At 35.5% G+C, this 20,766-nt stretch overlaps 1 protein-coding gene across 4 annotated transcripts in view; it reads right to left on the reverse strand.

Moving 5' to 3' along the window:
- rsh (radish) overlaps positions 1–20,766 on the reverse strand; it is a 780,520-nt gene that overhangs the window by 335,619 nt on the left and 424,135 nt on the right. The window lies entirely within an intron of this gene.

Below are 20,766 nucleotides of genomic sequence, written 5' to 3' on the forward strand. Positions count from 1 at the left end.
GACAGCCACTTCAATCGATTTTAGACATGTCGATGACCCCCTAACACCCTTCCCTCCAGGCAATGTGAGGCATTTTTTCAGTGGTGAAATTTTTTCATCATATTTTACAACTTCAGGAGTCCATTGCTCGGAACTGCTGCATCTTGGAGAAAATCTACTCATGGCTTTTTGGAAATAATCGAGAGTCGTTTCAAAAATACAATATATTTGCCAAAAATTCCCAAAGTTTGGAGTTAAGTTTTTTTAAAAAGCCAAATTTTCAAAATAAGTTGTTAAATTTCGGAGCTTCATCTTGAAAATTGAAAAAAAAATTGAAAATAAAAATGCAGGAACCATACCTACATTTTTATGATATACGACATTCACAAAATCATGAGAAGGAGGGGGGGTTACTGAGCCTCAAAATGTTGGTATAAATGCAAAAAAATGCTAAACATTTTTTTGGAACACCGAATTCGAATATCAACTCATTTTTGTGTAGAATGCGATCCTGCAACGCCTTCGTTGCCTCGCCCCCCCCCCCCCCCCCCCTACAAGTTCCTAAATATTAAAGAAATCCCGTGGCGATGGCGTATGGAAAAATCAAAGTGAATAGTAAAATTGTATTTAATATACGAAACTCATCTCGAGGTGGACTTCAGAGTAGGAGAGGTGAGGGAAAGAGTTAAATTCTTCAAAATTATGAAAATGAGTAATTTTAATTCTTTCAGTCAAAAAATTTTCAATTCGAAAAATTCTGAAGAAAAAAATTGGGGCACATCAGGCCTAAAATTTTTAGTAAATTTGGTAGAAGGGGTGAATGAGGACATTGGAGAGGTCCAAATCGAAAAAATGAGCTGACCTTTGCATTCACCATTCTCCAAAAACTTTCTAGGTAACTCACATTTCACAAATTTTTTCAATTTTCAGAATTCTTTGGGAGGGGAGAGGATGGGTCCCATTGCACTGCAGGGATTAAAAAAATGAGTTGATATTCGTATTTAGAGCTCTCGAAACGAATCAAAAATATTCATTTCACATGATATTTGACGTTTTTTTATATGTTGACCCAAATTTCGAGGCTCTGCACTTCTCATGGTTTTACAAATTCCATCATAAAAAATATGTAGGTAATAGGTATGTTTCATAGATTTTTTCAAATTTTTAAATCATAATTTCAAAATTTGGCAAGCTTTTATATACAAAAACATTTTGAGCAAAATTGGAGGACCAAAAATGAGCTGATTTGGTGTTAAATGAGCTGACTGTGCCTTTTCGGGGTTCCAACTATTCAACTCTTCCCCATCCCTTCACCCTACAGAAACCAAAAAGCGAATTTTTGCGGATTTCATGATCGTGCTCCACCCCCTTCCCATCTAGCTCGAGAGACTGAAATTGGGCATCAACATCAACATCACATTAGTTAAGTAGTACCTTTAATCTCTGTTTGAGAGTTTTGATTTTTCAATCTCAGCCCCCCCCCCACTTCATCAACAAAGTCAAGTGACCCGTGGACCCGAAATTTGGCATGCATATTCAGAAGATATCATACCTATGATTTTTGGGTATTCCAGCTTCTCAACTTTTCTCTGTTGTTCCTTTTCAATCACCAAACAGTGGAATTTTGAGTTTTTCGTAAGCATTTTCCTCCATTCACACTGACATTGAAAGCTCAAATTTAACATATGAACAGTAATAATTGCAGCCCCCCTCCCGCCATAGCCTCCAGAAGATTTTTGAAACTTTCAAATAAAGTTCAAAAATTTGAATCAACTCTGAAAACTAATTACAATACGCTGTGACGTCGACTGCAGGTAAATTTCAAGTCGTTTTGGAGGCTTCAGCAACTTTTTGAAAATTTTTGGAGCCTCCAGTATATTTTTGAAACTTTCAAATAGAGTTTAAAAAGCCAGAATTCACTCTGCAAATAAATTAAAATACCCTATGACGTCGACTGCAGGTGAATTTTAAGTCGATGTGGAGCCTCCAGCCACATTTTGAAAATTTTTGGAGCCTCCAGTATATTTTTGAATTTTTTAAATAAAGTTTAAAAATTTCAATCAACTCCGACAACTAATCACAATACTCTATGACGTCGACTGCAGGTGAAGTTCAAGTCGTTTTGGAGCCTCCAGCACTTTTTGAAAACTACTGGAGCCTTCAGTAGATTTTGAAACATTCAAATGGAGTTTAAAAAGCCGAAATTCACTCGGCAAATTAATTACAATACTCTGTGACGTCGACTGCAAGGGAGTTTCAAGTCGTTTTGGAGCCTTCCAGCAACTTTTTGAAAACTACTGGAGCCTCCAGTAGATTTTTGAAACATTCAAATGGAGTTTAAAAAGCCGAAATTCACTCGGCAAATTAATTACAATACTCGGTGACGTCGACTGCAGGTAAATTTCAAGTCGTTTTGGTGCCTCCAGCAACTTTTTGAAAACTACTGGAGCCTCCAGTAGATTTTTGAAACATTCAAATGGAGTTTAAAAAGCCGAAATTCACTCGGCAAATTAATTACAATACTCGGTGACGTCGACTGCAGGTAAATTTCAAGTCGTTTTGGAGCCTCCAGCAACTTTTTGAAAATTTTTGGAGGCTACCTCCAGTTAATTATTGAAACTTTCAAATGGAGTTTAAAATGTCGAAATTCACTCTGCAAACTAATTACAATATCCTGTGACGTCGACTGCAAGTAAATTTCAAGTCGTTTTGGAGCCTCCAGCAACTTTTTGAAAATTTTTTGGAGCCTCCAGTAGATTTTTGAAATTTTTGAATAAAGTTTGAAAAGTCGAAATTCATTCTGCAAACTAATTACAATATGCTGTGATGTCGACTGCAGGTGAATTTCAAGTCGTTTTGGAGCCTCCAGCAATTTTTTGAAAATTTTTGGATCCTCCAGTAGATTTTTGAAAGTTTCAAATAGAGTTTAAAAAGCCGGAATTCACTCTGCACACTAATTACAATACACTGTGACGTCGACTGCAGGTGATTTCAAATTGTTCTGGAGCCTCCAGCAACTCTGTGAAAATTTTTGGAGCCTCCAGTGAATTTTTGAAACTTTTAAATGGAGTTTAAAAAGTCGAAATTCACTCTGCAAATTAATTACAATACTCTGTGACGTCGTCTGCAAGTAAATTTCAAGTCGTTTTGGAGCCTCCAGCAACTTTTTGAAAACTTCTGAAGCCTCCAGCAGATTTTTGAAAATTTCAAATAAAGTTTAAAAATTGGAATCAACTCCGACAACTAATTACAATACACTATGACGTCGACTGCAGGTGAATTTCAAATCGTTTTGGAGCCTCCAGCAACTTTTTGAAAATTTCAAATAGAGTTTAAAAAGCTGGAATTCACTCTGAAAACTAATTACAATACGCTGTGACGTCGACTGCAGGTAGATTTCAAGTCGTTTTGGAGCCTAATTTTTTTGCAAATTGATATGTCTATGTCTAGACGTTAATCCATTACAAAAATTTCAACCAATCATTCATTCCTTCACTCCAATGCAATTTTCAAATATATTATGGGCACAGGTTCATTTCCGAATCAACCACATTAATTATTGTAAAATCAAAATTCAGTCACAAACACAATACTCTGTACGTACTTCTTCATTGAGTAGATATTTCATTGCGGAAAATTCGGCTAAAAAATGGACATTTAAACCACAGATAATTCATTTTTCAAAAAAAAAAATAAAATAAAATAAAACTAAAAAAAGCAAGAACTAATATTAAATACAGCTAGAGCTAAAAAAAAAAAACACAGTAATTAGAGGTCCACGATACACGTATAAAGTACAATAGTATAGGCGAGGCGTACAAAGATAGTATACTCTAACGTGCGTAATTTTAAATATTCGTGAAGCATTTGCAATAGTAGTGAACGCTAAATCGCCTTTCAGTACGTCTACGTTATACCTATGTTAATACTTTCTAAAAGAAGAAGAGTCAGTTCAACGATAAATAGACACGTGTCAGCAGCGAGCTATTCTTAGAAGCAGAGGGTGCCTTTGCATCGGCACCAACAACAATACTATTTATAGAGGTAGGTAACCATCGAATTAAAACTATTTAAATCATTCCTTTGAACATTATTCATGGTGCTTTTGCAACGACGATGAGCTACAAGGCGCTGCCTACTCCTGCTCGTATAACTACCGCGCGGTGTCTACTTGTAGAGCCATGAGACGATGAAGCAATACATATGAGGCGAGGAGTGGTGCAGCTTTGCTTTCATTTTAACATAGGCAATGCTTACTACACAGTACACATACCTCGTATAGCTAGGACCTACAACATTCTACGCATTCAATACTTATGAGGGCAAATAAAAGCTCAAGCTCGTCTACCTCCTGCCACGACATTCCGACCTCCTCACTTGTTCGTCTTCTGCCTGCCTGCCTGCCTTTGTGTACAATTTGTGTAGTGTTTCGAGAGTAGGACGAGTACACCTTGTTTAAGGCAAATTGAATTCTCGCTTTAATTTTGTTAGTCGTTGTAATACCGTTAATGATGTTTTCTTTAATCGTTATATGAAAAGGAAAATTTACCCCGAATGAATGCTCCTCAAAAAGGTAAAATAAAAATAAAGCGTTCGATAAAGACGACGACGACGGACCGGGAGGGGGGAGGGGACGGAGCTGCGCTGTTTTTCAGCGTAGGTACGATTTCGCTATTAAACCGTTTTTCGCAACAGCACCCTCCATACTATAGGTAAAGGTATAATACACCGCCAAAAACATCAGAGTAAATTTCGTTAACTATAAATGAGGTAATAAATTGTTAAAATCGTACAATTACAAAACGTACGCAACAGAGATGGAGATGCTTGAAACAACAAGAAAAATAACCCCGAATTTAGAAAGCATGGAGGTGGCGGGACGCGGGGTACATCATCATCGCCTCTTCACCCTTCATCGCATCTATTTACCAACTTTTTCATCGAGTTATTTTGCTTTGCGCTGCTTTTTCGAGTCGTTTGGTGTAGGTACTGTATTTTCGAAAAAGAAAAAAGCGAACGAGAGAGGATGGGAAAGAAAGGGAACTCGAAATAAAAAAAAAAACACAACCACTTCGTAATCTTTTTCCAGAATTGGATACACTTTACGTGATTTGAATTTCCATTTCGATAACATACCTGTACTTTATACTTTTATACACAGTAGTGTGTACCTACGCGAGCATAATCGATTCCTTTTCTCGTATTTCCATTCCTACTTTTTTTCCACCTTCCCTTCCCTTGCCTTTCCTACCCTTTCTTGCTCTTTCTTTCGTCCATTTCTCATTCGTTCTAATACGCACACCGCCGCCGCCATCCTCTCTAACGCGAATTAATCATTTTTCCGACGAATTTCGTTTTCAACGAATTCCTCCCGCAGATACTAATCTTTTCGCTGCTGCTCTTTTTTTCCCCAACATTTGGAGAAAAAAATTTCACGTAGTAGTTTACGCAACAACTCGCCGAATTAATTTCATAAATTTGACACGCGCTTCTCCCCCTCCCTCTTCCCACTCTTCACCTTTACCCTGCATGTACGTTGGGAAATTTTTTCGTGTTTCGAATTTGTACTCGTAATCCCGCGTTCAATGGATGGAGAATTTTTTTTATTTACTGAATACTGATACAAAATTTACACCGGTATAGGTTCACGCAAAAAAAAAAATAGCTTTCATTTCAATGTTTTTTTTTTTGCAATCTCATTCTCTGAAGTTGGTGGATTTTATGAGAAAATAATCTCCTATTTTTTTCTCCATTTCCCTTCGAGCTCAAAAAAAGTTGTCCTAGGAGCCTCCTACCCCTCTCCCTCTCCTTCTACGAGTAAGTTGGCGAGAACGAAAACGATCCGATTTATACAGAAAATTTCCATTTTCGAGTCAGAATTCTTCGAAATAACAACCTTTTCAAGAAAAAACCTCTACAGGTCTTCCAAGCTATTTTGGTGCTCTGGAATGAATTAATTGAAGAAGGAAAAAAAATAGAATGAATCAGAAATTTGAGATATTTTGTGAATTCCTTATTTTTATCACCTTTGAAACCCTAAAATCAGATTTGCCGAGGCTCATCCCCATCCAATGAAGGATTACGTTTTCAACGACCCGACCTTCCGAAACTGGGAAAACACTTTGGAATGCAGTGACACACATTTTTTGGATCCCCTCCCCCTCCCCTCCCCCTCCCCTCGATTCATACACGCATCTGCCTAGTGACTATTTGGTGTGAAAGTTTCAACATTTTTGGACCACTCCCTCCGGAGAACGAAAAATTTCAATTTTGAGCACTTATGGTCATATTTCTCGAGTTGGGGTGGTGGATGAAGGGGAGTTGGGTCGATTCGAAAAATTTTTTTTGAATGATTTTACATTAAAACTAAAATCTTGGGAAAAATTCGTCGAAATTGGAGAAAAGTGTAGGTATAGATATTACTATCCTTATCCCGAAAGACGCATACAATTTTTGACCGCTTTCATAATTTGATTACCAAAGTAAAAATTTGGAATTTTTCAATTTTTCTGTATAGAAATGAAATGCTTTATTTTTCCCATCAAATTTCAAAATGAAATTTCAATATACCCACTTTCAAAATTTTTGTGCCATTTCTCTTTGCACAAATTTTCATTTCATCCAAAATGGAAATTTTTTCGAATCAATAACATTAAAATTTTGCCACGCAAATTGTCAAGAACTCAGATATTTCAGTTTTTTACCAAATTTTTTCTGAATCGTTATAATTTTGAAATGAAATTTATCGAAATCAAAACCTCCACCCCCCCCCCCTACTTTGACAAATGATGCTAAGTATTCGATTCCAGTCCTGTCATGACGTAACATTTTCCTTGTTTCGAGGATCCTTAGTACTAAATTCAAAATATTTCTACTTGAAAATTATCTTTTCCTGCTCATTTTGAAGCAATTAAAAAAGATTAAATTTTTCATTCCTGGCGCAGAACCCGCTTACCTCTTCAGTCAATATTTGACGTCACATTTCTTTCGTGTTTCGTAAAGAATGACTACAATACTGATTTCTAGTTACTTTTTAAATGTTTAATCCGTGGTTTGAACTTTTGTTTCTATTTTTTCTTTTGTTTTTTTTCGGGAGTGTCTACGTTTTTTTTTTTGATTAGGCTTGAACCAGCTGAAAAAGTCAGATTTTTAATTCCTGGCGCAGAACCCGCTCACCTTTCCAGTCAACATCTGACATCAAGTAGCTTCGACTTTTTTGCAAATTCTCAAAAGTAAGACCTGATATCTGACCGTTCATACTTCATCGTTACTCAAATAATCAAAAATTCGATTTTTTTTCGGTGTTTTTAACATCTCCTCTCCCCCACCTTAGACAGACCAATTTAAGCGAAAAGTTGAGCATTTTTCGAAACAATTGGGTGAGTTGGAAAAAGTTGGGAAATTCGAGAAAGTTGAGAAAAAATTGTGTAAGCAAAGAAATTTGAACAATTTTACCAAAAGCCATGAATTTTTACCTCTTGAATTTATAAAGTACCTATCAAAAGTTTTCGCCCTCGCTTCGCTTGGGACAGATCATTTTCCCCTTCCATTCCCCCATCAAAATTAGGGAGTAGAAAAATTGACTTCTCATTTGAAAAATAATAATTATGTACTGTTCTACTTACTTGAAATTTTTCAAAAATAGTGTGCAAAATTTTATTTAAAAATCCAAAAAGCACAAAATTTTGGCTTTGAAACTTCTTATATTGAAAATGATTTTTTTGTACCTTCTAAATTGAAAATATTCCAAAGCTTTTGCTCTCGTTTCGCTCGGGCAAAGTTGAAAATGTTCTACTCTAAAATTTCAGTCTCACCTTCCCCCTCCCCAACATCTCTTCGTCACGCATATGCATGAACCAACCAAATAGTCCGGCATATGACAATAGGAGTAATTGTACCTCCCCCCCCCGCCGATCCTCCGGGACAACTTTTTTCTCAAAGGGGCATCCTAAGGAACATTTTAAAGCAAACTTGCCCAAAAAAAAGTTGGCCTTACTTACAAAATGGCGGCCATTTTGATTGACAGGTCAGCCTAAATCGCGGTTTTTGCGTTCCAACATAGGACTTGCACGAAATTTTTCAAACCTTACAAAGGTAGATCGAAAGATCATGCAAAAATTCATCACCTGTCAAAATTTCAAGTGCTAAAGTGCGTTTTTCGATTTTTGGTGAATTTTTGAAAATCCAATTAGGCCAAAAATCAGGGAAAAATCAAAATTTTACCAAATTGACCAAGAAAGCTGAAATTTGGGATATACCCTATTTTCGACATGCCAAATCGATTGGAAACGGTTTCAATCCGTTTTGAGCGGTTCTGGAGCCTCCAGCAGATTTTTGAAACTAGAAATTCCAACAAAATTTCACCAAAATGGAGTTGGAAAGCTGAAATTTATTCTAAAAACTAATTTCAATACGCTACGAAGTACCGCAGGTGAATTTCAAGTCATTTTAGAGCCTCCAGCGACTTTTTTGAAAATTACTGGAGACTCCAGAAGCCTTTTGAAACTCGAATTACCCACAAAATTCCATCAAATAGAAGTTGTAAAGCTGAAATTTATTCTAAAAACTAATTTCAATACGCTACGAAGTTGACTGCTGGTGAATTTCAAGTCGTGCGACTTTTTTGAAAATTACTGGAGCCTCCAGCAGATTTTCAAAACTCGAAATTCCCACAAAATATCATTAAATAGAATTGGAAAGCCCGAAATTCATTCTGCAAACTAATATCAATACGCTACGAAGTTGACTGCTGGTAGATTTCGTTTTGGAGCCTCCAGCGACTTTTGAAAGTTTGTATGGAGTTTTTTTGGAAAATTTAAATCTGAAACCACCATGTAGTCTGCGAAGTAAATTTTAGCTTGCCAACACCATATGATACATTAATGTTGCAGGAATTACAAGTTTCAAAAATCTACAAGAAGCTCCAGTAATTTTCAAAAAAGTCGCTGGAGGCTCTAAAATGACTTGAACCCACAAAATTGGAGTGTAGAGTAAATTTCAGCTTTCCATCTCCATTTGATGAAATTTTGTATAAATTTAAAGTTTCAAAAATCTGCTGGAGTCTCCAGAACTGCTCAAAACGAGTTGAAACCGTTCCCTATCGATTCGGCATGTCGAAAATAGGGTATATCTCTTTCAGCTTTCTTGGTCCATTTGATAAAATTTTGATTTTTCCCTCATTTTTGGCCCAAATTGGATTTTCAAAAATTCACCAAAAATCGAAAAACGCACTTTAGCACTTGAAATTTTGACAGGTGATGAATTTTTGCATGATCTTTCGATCTACCTTTGTAAGGTTTGAAAAATTTCGTGAAAGTCCTATGTTGGAACGCAAAAACTGCGATTTCGGCTGACCTGTTAATCAAAATGGCCGCCATTTTGTGAGTAAGGCCAACTTTTTTTGGGCAAGTTTGCTTTAAAATGTTCCTTAGGATGTCCCCTTTAAGAAAAAAGTCATCCCGGATGATCGGCGGGGGGGGGGGCAATTACTCCTATTGTCATATGCCGGACTAAAATGATAGAAGAGAGATGGATCAATTTACAAAATTTTAAATACATAATAATTTAATTTAAATTCGACCAATGATGTATACAATTTTATTCAAATAGGATGCAACTCGTGGAATTTTGTATGAACCACACATTTCTCTTTTTAGTGTGCGTAGCACACTATTAGTTTCGGTCTGAAAGTGGAAAAATTCTTTGGAACAAATGTTCTCTTAGATGGATGGGCCGATTTTTTTAAACTTTTTGTAGGTAGATGTGGTCTAACGTGAGGCATGGAACGCCGTAATTATAATTGCAATTACTCAATTAGCTTCTTGAGTAATTGCAATTAATTACAAAAATTTGTACCAAAAAAAGAATAAAAAGGGGAAAAGGGCCATATCAAAAGGAAAGCCGACAAAAGCAAAGCCGACCTCAGTTAAATTTTGAAATTTATGTAACACCACAGGGGTTCTATAATCTTTTCTATTGTTCAATTTTCAAATTTATTTTTCAAAATTGAACAAAGGAAAAGATTTTGTCAAAAGTGAAGCCGAACCCTTGCGGTGTTATCTTTATCAAAGGGAAGCCGACATCCGTTTTAAAATGTAACACAGCAGGTGTCCTAAAATATTCTTATCTACAGTGTTATCTTTCCCTTTGTTCAATTTAAAACATTTCTCTATTGTTCAATTTTGAGAAAAGTAGAACACCTGCAGGTGTTTCATTTACACACATTCATCCCATAGTCCAAGACATACATAAGTCCCTTTTTAACCTCCAATATTACGATTACTCAATTAGCTTCATGTATGTTCCCAGCCACATAGGTATCACTGGAAACGAAACTGTTGATAGATTAGCAAAAACAGCCGCTGCCCCCTCCCCTCTTACCTCTCTCACTCCTGATGACATTAAATCTCTAATCACTCACAACACATTTACTAACTGGCAGAACTTTTGGTCACAACAAACTTCAAACAAACTCTTCCAACATAAAAAAACTACCCTCCCCTGGAAAAATCTAGGCCACCTGAACAGAAAAGAAGAAATCCTGATTACTAGACTAAGAATAGGCCACACAAAAATTACTCATAACCACTTATACCAAAAAGAACCAAAACCCTCATGCCAATTTTGCAGAAACGAACCCACATCCATCCAACACATACTTTTCAACTGTCCCCAACTAAAACAAAACAGACTTACACTACAAATAAAAGAAAACCCACCTACTATCCCTGACGAACCCTCAGAAATTCAAAAATTCATCTCCCTAATAAAAAGCATCAACCTCACAAACCAAATCTAACCCCCCCCCCTTACGGGTGTAATAATCTTGTAATTATAAACACCCAAAAAAAAAAAAAAAAAAAAAAAAAAAAAAAACTACCTAGACAATGAAAGCAGGTGGCTACCCTTAGTAATCAAATCCCACCAGTCATTTGCGCTTTGGCTGTGCTCCAGAGAAGTTCTATCCCTGTCGCGTTATACTTTCCAGCTTTTGGTATTGTGCTTTGCATTCGATGTTGCACAGTGCTTTCAAGCTTTCGTATTCGCGTTGTGCTTTTTTCAAAGTTGTGCTTTTTTTAAAAATTGCGTTTTTTTAAATTACGTTGTTTTTTTTATAATCGTGTTGTGCTTTTTTTTTCAAAATCACGTTTTTTTAAATCACATTGTTTTTTTCATAACCTTGTTGTGCTTTTTTTTGAAATCGTGTTGTGCTTTCTTTTTGAAATCGCGTTCTGCTTTTTTTTCATAATCACGTTGTGCTTTTTTTCAAAATTGTTTTTTTTATCACGTTGTTTTTTTTCATAATCACATTGTGCTTTTTTTTTTAAATCGAGTTGTGCTTTTTTTTTGTTTGAAATCGCTTTGTGCTTATTTTTCCAAAATTGCGTGGTGCTTTTTTTTTTGAAATCACGTGCTTATTTTTGAAATCTCATGCTTTTTTTTCAAAATTGTGTTGTGCTTTTTTTTGAAATCGCGTTGGTTTTTTTTTTTCAAAATTCTATACAACAAAAGCAGGTGGCTACCCTTAGTAATCAAATCTCAACAGGCGTTGGGCTTTTTTTCAAAATCGCGTTGTGCTTTTTTTCAAAGTCGCGTTGTGCTTTTTTTTCGAAATCTTGTTTTTTTTTCATAATCGCATTGTACTTTGTTTTCCAAAATCGCGTTGTGCTTTTTTTTTCGAAATCACGTAATGCTTTTTTTCAAAATTGCGTTGTGCTTTTCTTTCCAAAATCGCGTTTTTTTTTTCATAATCCGTTGTGCATTTTTGTTGAAATTGCGTCGTACTGCTTTTTTTTCAACATCGCGTTGTTTTTTTTTGAAATTGCGTTGTTTTTTTTTCATAATTGCATTCTGCTTTTTTTTCCGAAATCGCGTTGTGCTTTTTCTTCGGAAATCGCGATGTGCTTTTTCTAGAAAGCGTTTTTTTTAAATCTCGATTTTTTCCATAGTTAGGTAGTGCTTTCTTTTTCAAAATCGTGTTGTGTTTTTGGGAAATCACGTTGTGATTTTTTTCGAAATCGTGTTGTGCTTTTCATCAATGTTGGGCTTTTTTTTGTTGAAATTTCGTTGTGCTTTCAAAATGAAAAATCGCGTTTTGCTTTGGAAATCTAAATCGCGTTTTTTCAAAAATCGTGTTGTCATTTTTTTCTAAACCGCGTTGTACTGTTTTTCAAAGTTGGGTTCTATTTTCAAAATTATGTAGAGCTTCTTTTTCGAAATTGCTTTGTGTGTGCTTATTTTCTCAAAATCGAGTTGAACTTTTTTTTTAAAATTGTGTTGTGCTCTTGTGCTTTCATTTCAATATCGCATTGTGCTTTTTTTTTAAAATTGCGTTGTGCTTTTATCACAAAATCGCGTTGTGCTTCTTTTTCAAAATCGAGTTGCGCGGTTTTTTCAGAATTTTGTTGTGCTTTTTCCAAAATTGCGTTGTTTTTTTTCAAAATCCCGTTGTTTTACTTTCAAAATTGCGTTGTGCTTCTTTTTCAAAATTACGTAGTGTGTGCTTTTTTTAAAAGATCGCGTTGTGCTTTTTTTCCAAACTGCGTTTTTCTTTTTTTTATGAGTTTTTTTTTGAAATTTCATTGTGCTTTCAAAATCATAATTGCGTTCTGCTTTCAAAATCCTAATCGCTTTTTTTCAAATTTGCGTTGTGCTTTTTTTTGAAAATCGCGATGTCCTTTTTTTTAAAAATCGTGTTGTGATTTTTTTTCAAAATCGCGTTCTATTTTCGAAATTTGCGTTGTGCTTTTTTTCAAAATTGTGTGGTGCTTAAATAGGCTACGCACACTGTTACAGCTGCGCTAAGCGCAGCTGTCTAGTTTTTTTTTAAATCCAGCTCCAAAAATGAAGTAAGTACATGAATATTAACATACTTTCAAACCTACTTCAAAACTTTTCAAGAACCAAAAAAAAACGATTCAGCCAAGAAAACGTCACCAACACACATACCCACATTAGTAATCAAATCGTACACCAGTCATTCTTCACTCGACTCGGTCATAGATTACGAAAAGCTCAAAGGTAAGTATCCAAACACATTCTCACCACACAACCATATCGGTTAAATGTTCGCTTTAGCGTCGTCGTCGTCGTCGCGTCGTCGTTACACATAATACTCGTATGCACACCACACCACCAATGACACCTACGACTTGTGTGAGCAAACAATACACCAGACGTGTATAAAACCCCCTCGGCTGGCCCTTGTCGTCAGCTTGAAAATAATTCACCCATTCAAGCCGGCTATATACGATTATACGTGGCTCGGTAGTCGGTAGTCGGTATGCTTCGACGATAAAGCAGATTTAGCACGAGCCGGCAGCCAGCACCATACCTCTAAACGCTGCTAAAAAATATACGTATGAATAAATAACTTTACCAACAAATTTATCTCTCAACAGTTTCAAATGTCCCAAGATGAAACCCGATGATTATTAAGATTTATCATCTGCGGCATGCAGTGCACTGAAATGCTACACCGGGATTACGCGGTGTTACACATAGTATAGTCTAACCTTTAACCGTGATGTACAATATTCAGTGTTACGATACAATATACAAATTATACGTACAAAATCTACAAGTGCTTATACATAGGTACGAGTATAAAGGTACAGTAGTAGTATATCCAACTATAATAGGTATTAGGTAAATACGTTACACAGTGGAGGTACAATATTATGCATAGTGTTACATTTGTATCAGCTTATATTCAGCTCATCGTAAGCTTCGATGCTGCCGGTGAGCTCATTTTCATATTTTAAAAATTAATAAATATATACCACTAGCACAGAGAGCAGCATCGTACAATCAGCTCGAGACGACGTTGTTTCCTTTCATCGAGCAACGTCGCTCGTATAGCAGATCTGTCGAGAAATCTTGGTTTTTGCAATTTACAAGTACCGAGCATTTGGACTTACACAAGCACACACGACCACAACCAATTCTAATTTTGAGATAAAGTACATTCCAACTGAGAGGAGTGTGTGTATTAACCAAACGAAACGAGGGCGCAAATTAACTAGATTACAGCCAGCATTTATCCTTAAACGAGTAGTTAATCGTTCAGCTATAATACTAACACATACGAGTAAGTACATATTATTTTCTAGGCCATTTTCTCGTATGGTGACGTCCATTTAAACTCGAATAAACTGCTACGGTTTGAATTTCATTTTTTTTTTATTTCCTTGTTTCTTTCTCTCGACATATGGGATAAAAAAAAGGGGAAAAAGGACGACGACAGCATAGAAGACTCCTCCCCAGCATTTAGTGTAATTTTATTAAAGGACAAATGTTACGACCGTTTGTAAGATGCCTGCCAATTATCGACGATATTCGCCTGGTATTTATGTGTCGTTCAAGTGTCATATGTCTTGCGATAATCTTTTATACGCTATAAAGTTCACCAATCAAATGTACCCGAGGGACTGTTTTCTTGTAAAGAAAAAATGCTACATCTTGCATTAGTTTATTTTTCGTGTATGTGTGTGCTGGTTTTTTTTTTTCTGTTACGATTCTGAAACACTATTAGAAGTCTTCAACTGTCATCTGGCGGTGTCATTTTTTTTGGTTCGGTCTTGTGATCTCATTTGACCCTTTAATTTGATCAAATAGACGTGAAATTCAGCAGTTTTCAGTTTCTTCCTAACATGCACATTGTACGTTTCGTATGGAGTCCATTTCATCTGAATTTCCCTCTTCTCACGATGAAGCTGTTTAAAATAGGTATTTTTCAAAATGCATGACTCTCGGATCTCTCTCTAATCCATATTTTATAGTCCACTTTGAGAAAAACCACGAGGATCTTACCAAAAAAATAAACGAAATATTCTTGAAAAAGTCGAAGTTGAGATTATTTGCTGCCGAACATTGAAGTCTGAGACAGAAAATCGACGTAAAGCAATTAAAAAAATATGGACTGGTGATTTTGTAAGACAAGCTTTGAATTCTGGTTAAAATGACCACAAAATCCAACCTAACTCAACCACACAAATACCCTCCCCCCTCCCTCCTCAAAGAAGAGACCAAAGCAACCCAACCAAATAAGGCTTTTCCTCTTCTTTTTTTTTTGTTGAAAAAAACGGTACATCTGACGTGAGCAATTTTTGCGAAACTGAAAATTTCAGCAATTCTTTTAAAAAACAGGAATACTTTACAATATTCTTCCAAAAGAAAAGAGCCAACTTTCAATTTTTGGCAAGAAATAAGAGGGACACCTATTTTGCAATTTTAGTACTGTACTCAACAAAAAGAACTATTTCACAATTTCATCAAAATCAGGACTAAAAGTATCATGTAATTTAGAAAAAAAGGGAACTGGGTTGCACTTTCAGCGAAAAAGAGAACTACATAATTATTTCTAATTTTGGCAGAAAATGTTTTATTTTTTCAATTTTGGCGAACCAGGATTTATGTAGAATTTTGGTCCAAAAGAGCACTTATCTCGCAAATTCTATGAAAAAAACACAACTCTCCAATTTTGACAAAGACTTGAATAAATATTATAATGTAAATTTGAAAAAAAATAAGTGAACCAATTTGCAATTTTGACAGAAAAGGACTATTTTGAAATTTTGGCCAAAAGAAAGACTACTTCACAATATTGGAAGAAAACGCACAACTTTGCAATGTTGACAAAAACTGAAGCAGGCATCACGTGATGTTAGAATAGGAGGACCATTCCGCAATTTTGGCATTAAAAAACTCTTTGTATGCAATTTTGGGTAAAAAAAAACTACCATCCTGTATTTTTTGGCGAAAAAAGGACAATTCTGTGAATATCGAAAAAAGTATTTCTAGATGATAGAATTTTGGAAAAAATGAGGATCATTCTGCAACTTCGACAAAAAAAAAAAACTATTTTGCAATTTTGACAAGAAGAGATTATTTTGCAATTCAGGCATCAAAAATACTATTTTGCGTGCAATTTTGGGTAAAAAAAGTACCATCCTGTATTCTTTGGCGAAAAAAGAACAACTCTGCAAATATTGAAAAAAATATGACTATGATGATGGAATTTTGGAAAAAAATGAAGACTATTTTCTGCAACTTCGATAGAAAAAAAACTATTCCGCGATTTTGACAAAATAATACCAAGTCACTTATGTATCTAATACCTTGTGACTGTTTAAACAATATATATGTGACCCGCTCTGACAAAACCGACCATTTCGACAAAATTTCAAAAAATGTTTTTTTCTCAAAAATCTGATTTTTCAACCCTTGAAACTCAATTTAAACATCATTATTTTGGGCACTTTTTTTTGTCGAAACGGTCGGTTTTGTCAGAGCGGGTCACATATATAAAAAAAAATTTGCCATCTCAGTAAATAAAAAAAGAAATATTTTTGTAGCAAAAATAAACTTTTTGCAATTTTGGCAAAAAAAAAAACTAATTTTCAATTTTGCCCAAAAACGGATCATTTTGCAATTTTGACCGGAAAAAAAGACTACTTTGCAGCAAAGGACTTGTTGCAATTCTGCTAATAAAAGACCATTTCGCGAATTTGACAAAACAAGGACTATTTTGCAATTTACGCAGAAAAAAAGAACATATTTTGCGAGGTTGGCAGAAAAAAAGACCATTTTGCAAAAAAAAATTTTTCACAATTTTGAAAAACTAAAACTTTTTGCAATTTTGGCAAAAAAAAGGCTATTTTGCAATATTATTCAAAATTTGATCATTTTGCAATTTCTGCCAAAAAAGGGACAACTTCGCAATTTTGAAAAAAAAAAGAACAAGATATTGTGTATTAATTTTGGGGAAAAAGAGGACCATTTTGCATTTGGCGAAAGCAGGACTAGAAAATATTTGTTGTAATTTTCAAAAAAGTAACACAATTTTGCAATGTTTCCAAGAAAAATCACTACTTACATATTGTACAGTTTTGGCAAAAAATACTTTTTCGCAATTTATGTATTAAATGAAAAAAAAACCATTTTGCAATTTCGATGAGAAAAGGACATCTTTGTACACGTCTTTTTTTGCAATAACTATAACAAGACTAGAAAAGCTGTAATCTTGGCGAAAAAATAAGGACCACTCTGCAATAGGGTGATCCTTATTTTTCAAGTTGTGATTTTTTCCGCTCCCACCCCCTAAAGTGGTGACCTCGGGTGAGAAAATAATTCCCAATTTTTTATTTTTTCCATTTTCAAAAAATTCGGGCTGCGGTGGGCCCCTCAATTTTCAAAAATTTTAAAAAAACCTAATTCAAAGAAAAACTTTTGAAATTTCAAAATTTCGAGTTCCATCATCTCTGGAAGGTCCTTTTTGAGTGACAAGGCCTTTCATGGCGATTTTAGCCCCCTCCCATGAAAAACAAGTTGATCCCCCAGAATAGCTGAAATTCGTATATTATGTGAGATGTCCTAAAATTGGTTGTTTTTGGTCTTTCCTCCTTCCAACCCCACAAAGTGGTGTCCTTTGGTGAGAAAATAATTCCCTATTTTTTATTTTTTCCATTTTCAAAAAATTCGGGTTGTGGTGGGCCCCTCAATTTTCAAAAATTTGAAAAAAAAACAATTCAAAGATAAATTTTTAGAATTTCAAAATTTCGAGTTCCATTGTCTCTAAAAGGTCCCTTTTGAGTAAAATAGATTCTCATGACGATTTTAGCCCCCTCCCATAAAAACCAAGCTGACCCCACCAGAGTAGCTGAAATTTGTATTTTAGGTTTTCTGGGGGGGGGGGGTCGCGTCGTCAGCTTGGTTTTCATGGGAGGGGGCTAAAATCGTCATGAGAGTCTATTTTACTCAAAAAGGACCTTTTAGAGACGATGGAACTCAAAATTTTGAAATTTTAAAAATTTCTCTTTGAACTGTTTTTTTTTTCAAATTTTTGAAAATTGAGGGGCCCACTGCAACCCGAATTTTTTGCAAATGGAAAAAATAAAAAATAGGAAATCATTTTCTCACCCAAGGTCACCACTTTAGGGGGTGGGAGCGGAAAAAATCGCACATTTTTTTGCCATGTAGTTAAGGACCACCCTACTCTGCAATCTTGACAAAAAAAAGGACTACTTTGCAATTTAAGGGCTTGGGAGGAAAATGGGTCAGCTGTAATTTTCATTTTTTGTGGTAAATCGAGAATTAAAGATTCACGTTTCAATTTTTCTATAACTTTGAATGAGAAATCTGGCTTGAAGTGACTTTCCTTCATGCCTAATTTCATCCAAAGTTATCGGAAACTTGAAACGTAAAATGTTGATTCTCGATTTCTCACAAATAATGAAAAATACAGCAGACTCGTTTTTACTCCAAGCCCTTCCATTTTCGTACATATTAAAGAACATCACTTTGCAATTTTTGGAAAAAAAACGGGATCAGCTATTCAGTCTCTCTGGCCAAAAACAATAAACCACATTGCAGTTTTGGCAACAAAAAGAAAACAGACCAAAAAAATATATTTTGCAATAAAAGAAAAATACCATTTTGCGATTTTGGTTGAAAAATGGACAACTCTGCAATTGTGACAAAAACAAGACTAGATATCACGAGATTTTGAAAAAAAAAGGACCCTATCGGAATTTCAACAACAAGAACATTTTGCTATTTTGGAAAAAAAAAACTATCGCTATGCAATTTTAGCAAAAATAGGACTAGTGTTTCGTAATTTCGGAGAAGAAAGGACCATTTCGAGATTTTGAAAAAAAAGGTCTACTTTGAATTTCAGGAAAAAGTACGACTAGATTATCTCGTAATTTAGAAACAAATGGGACCATTTTTCTCAATTTTGTCCAAAAAAAAGAATGACTTTGCAATTCTGGAACAACCAGGACTAGATAAGTACTTCGTAACTTCCACAAAAAACAGGATTGTTTTGGATTATTTTGCAAATATGACATGAAAGTACGTAATTTTGAAAAAAAAACAGGACTAGACATTTTGTAATCTGGGGGGGGGGGGGGTACTACATAAAAATTTCTCCAAAAAACGAGCTAAGTATTTTGCAATTTTGGCAAAAGTACTTTTTCTAGCCTGCTTCTGCAATGAGGAAACTATAGTTTGCAATTTCGACAAAAAAGAGAATCATTTTGGAATTTTGGAAGACGTAGAACACTTTTGCACGTTTGATAGGAAAAGCTAGACTTCTTCGAAATTTTGAGAAAAAATCAGAACATCGAAGGGACTGTAGAAGTCTCAAGAAATAATCAAGACAGAAAGCAGAGAGAAGAGGATCTGTAAGACTTTTGGACGTCCTGTCTTTGTGAAATTTAAAAATTGATATGTAACAGGCAATAAATGGATAAAATTCCACAAAATATCGTAAGTTAATAAGCTCCAATTTTTCTTCATAAAAGCACAGCTATTTTTTCTCCTCAAATTATGCCTAAATTTCTTTTATAACGTTTCTAGGTCCCTACCTAATAATTTCCGAATGAAGTTTTCTGATTTAGGTATTCAGTTTTTCCAGAACTTCGTCAGACCAAGTGACGGTTCCCTCAAGACTCGAGAGTTCAATTACTCTTTATAAATTTTCAAGATCCATTGTCCATTCGCGGTCAATTCCATCGCCAACTTACTCGACGATCAGCACGTGCCTATATTTTACGATGTGAACTTGCAGATAAGCTGCACTTTGCGGTAAATTTGGCTGAAAGGAGAGGCACGAGTAAGTAGTACATACTCGTACAATTCCACATACCTACAGCTCGTAATGGCATCCATATCGTCGTAACACCACAACACCCACACAGCACCTATAGCATCGTCTTAAGTTAACAAAAGGCGCGTGGTAAATTTATAAGCTCGCCTTTGTTATTCCACTCACGAGGCTTCGTTTTAAGTATTCAACAAAACCAACAAATACACACCAGCCTGAAAAATAATAAACTATATAAAGGTGAAAATATTCAATGAAAAGTTTCGCATTCTGGGCGCCTTGTATTCGTGGCACGTTGTTTCTTGAAAATTACGCGCGCATATTTTCTTTTCTCGTCTTCATTTTCGTCGCTCCCTCTCCATCCGTCATCTCGTCGTCTTTTTTTCCTCCCCTGTACCATAGCCCTTTTTTTTCGGCGACACTGATACCTACACAAATGAAGAGAAATCTGTCCGTGAGAAAAATTCTCTCACTCTGTTTCGACTTCCATCCTTCTTATCTGACACGCTGCGAAATTTGTTATTTATTACAACAATCCAATCGTATTATACGCTGCGTTGTTTCTTCTCATTCTCACTCCCTCTGTCTCTCGCACGCTCGCTCGCTCGCGTCTGTGTAATCAACACTATCTGTATCACTGCTCATACCACCACGTTCTTCGGCTTCTTTCGCATTGAAATCAGCGTTCCATTTTTTGTTGTCGTCGTGTCGCCGTTCTCGTCATTCTTTCCGGGTGGGTCCTCTGTTTTACGACTATTAATGAACATTTCATGCCCAAAGAGGAGAGAGGTGGGAGGCTGAAGTATGCAGAAAACAGCGCAGATATTCTCGACGACGACGATGTTTCTTGTTACAATGAAAAGTAAAAGAAACAAGAATTTCCTTTGTTCACATAATTCGTCAAATTTCAGACCGAAAATCTTCGCAGGATTGGAGCTGCGTTTTGAATTTCTCTATAGGACTATTTTTTGTTGAAAAATTATTGCATAAATTGAGAATTTTTGACGAATAAATTCCATATTTTTTGAAAGAAATATTTTCCAACGCTACGTATTGCAATTTTACTCACCTGTGTTCCATCTACAATTTGTCAAAATAATGCAAAACATTTTCAAGTTTCAAAAATCTGCTGGAGACTCCAGAACTGCTCAAAACGGTTGGAAACCGTTTCCAATCGATTT

Source organism: Planococcus citri, chromosome 1 (genome assembly GCF_950023065.1).
Source record: "Planococcus citri chromosome 1, ihPlaCitr1.1, whole genome shotgun sequence".
Lineage (NCBI taxonomy): Eukaryota > Metazoa > Arthropoda > Insecta > Hemiptera > Pseudococcidae > Planococcus > Planococcus citri.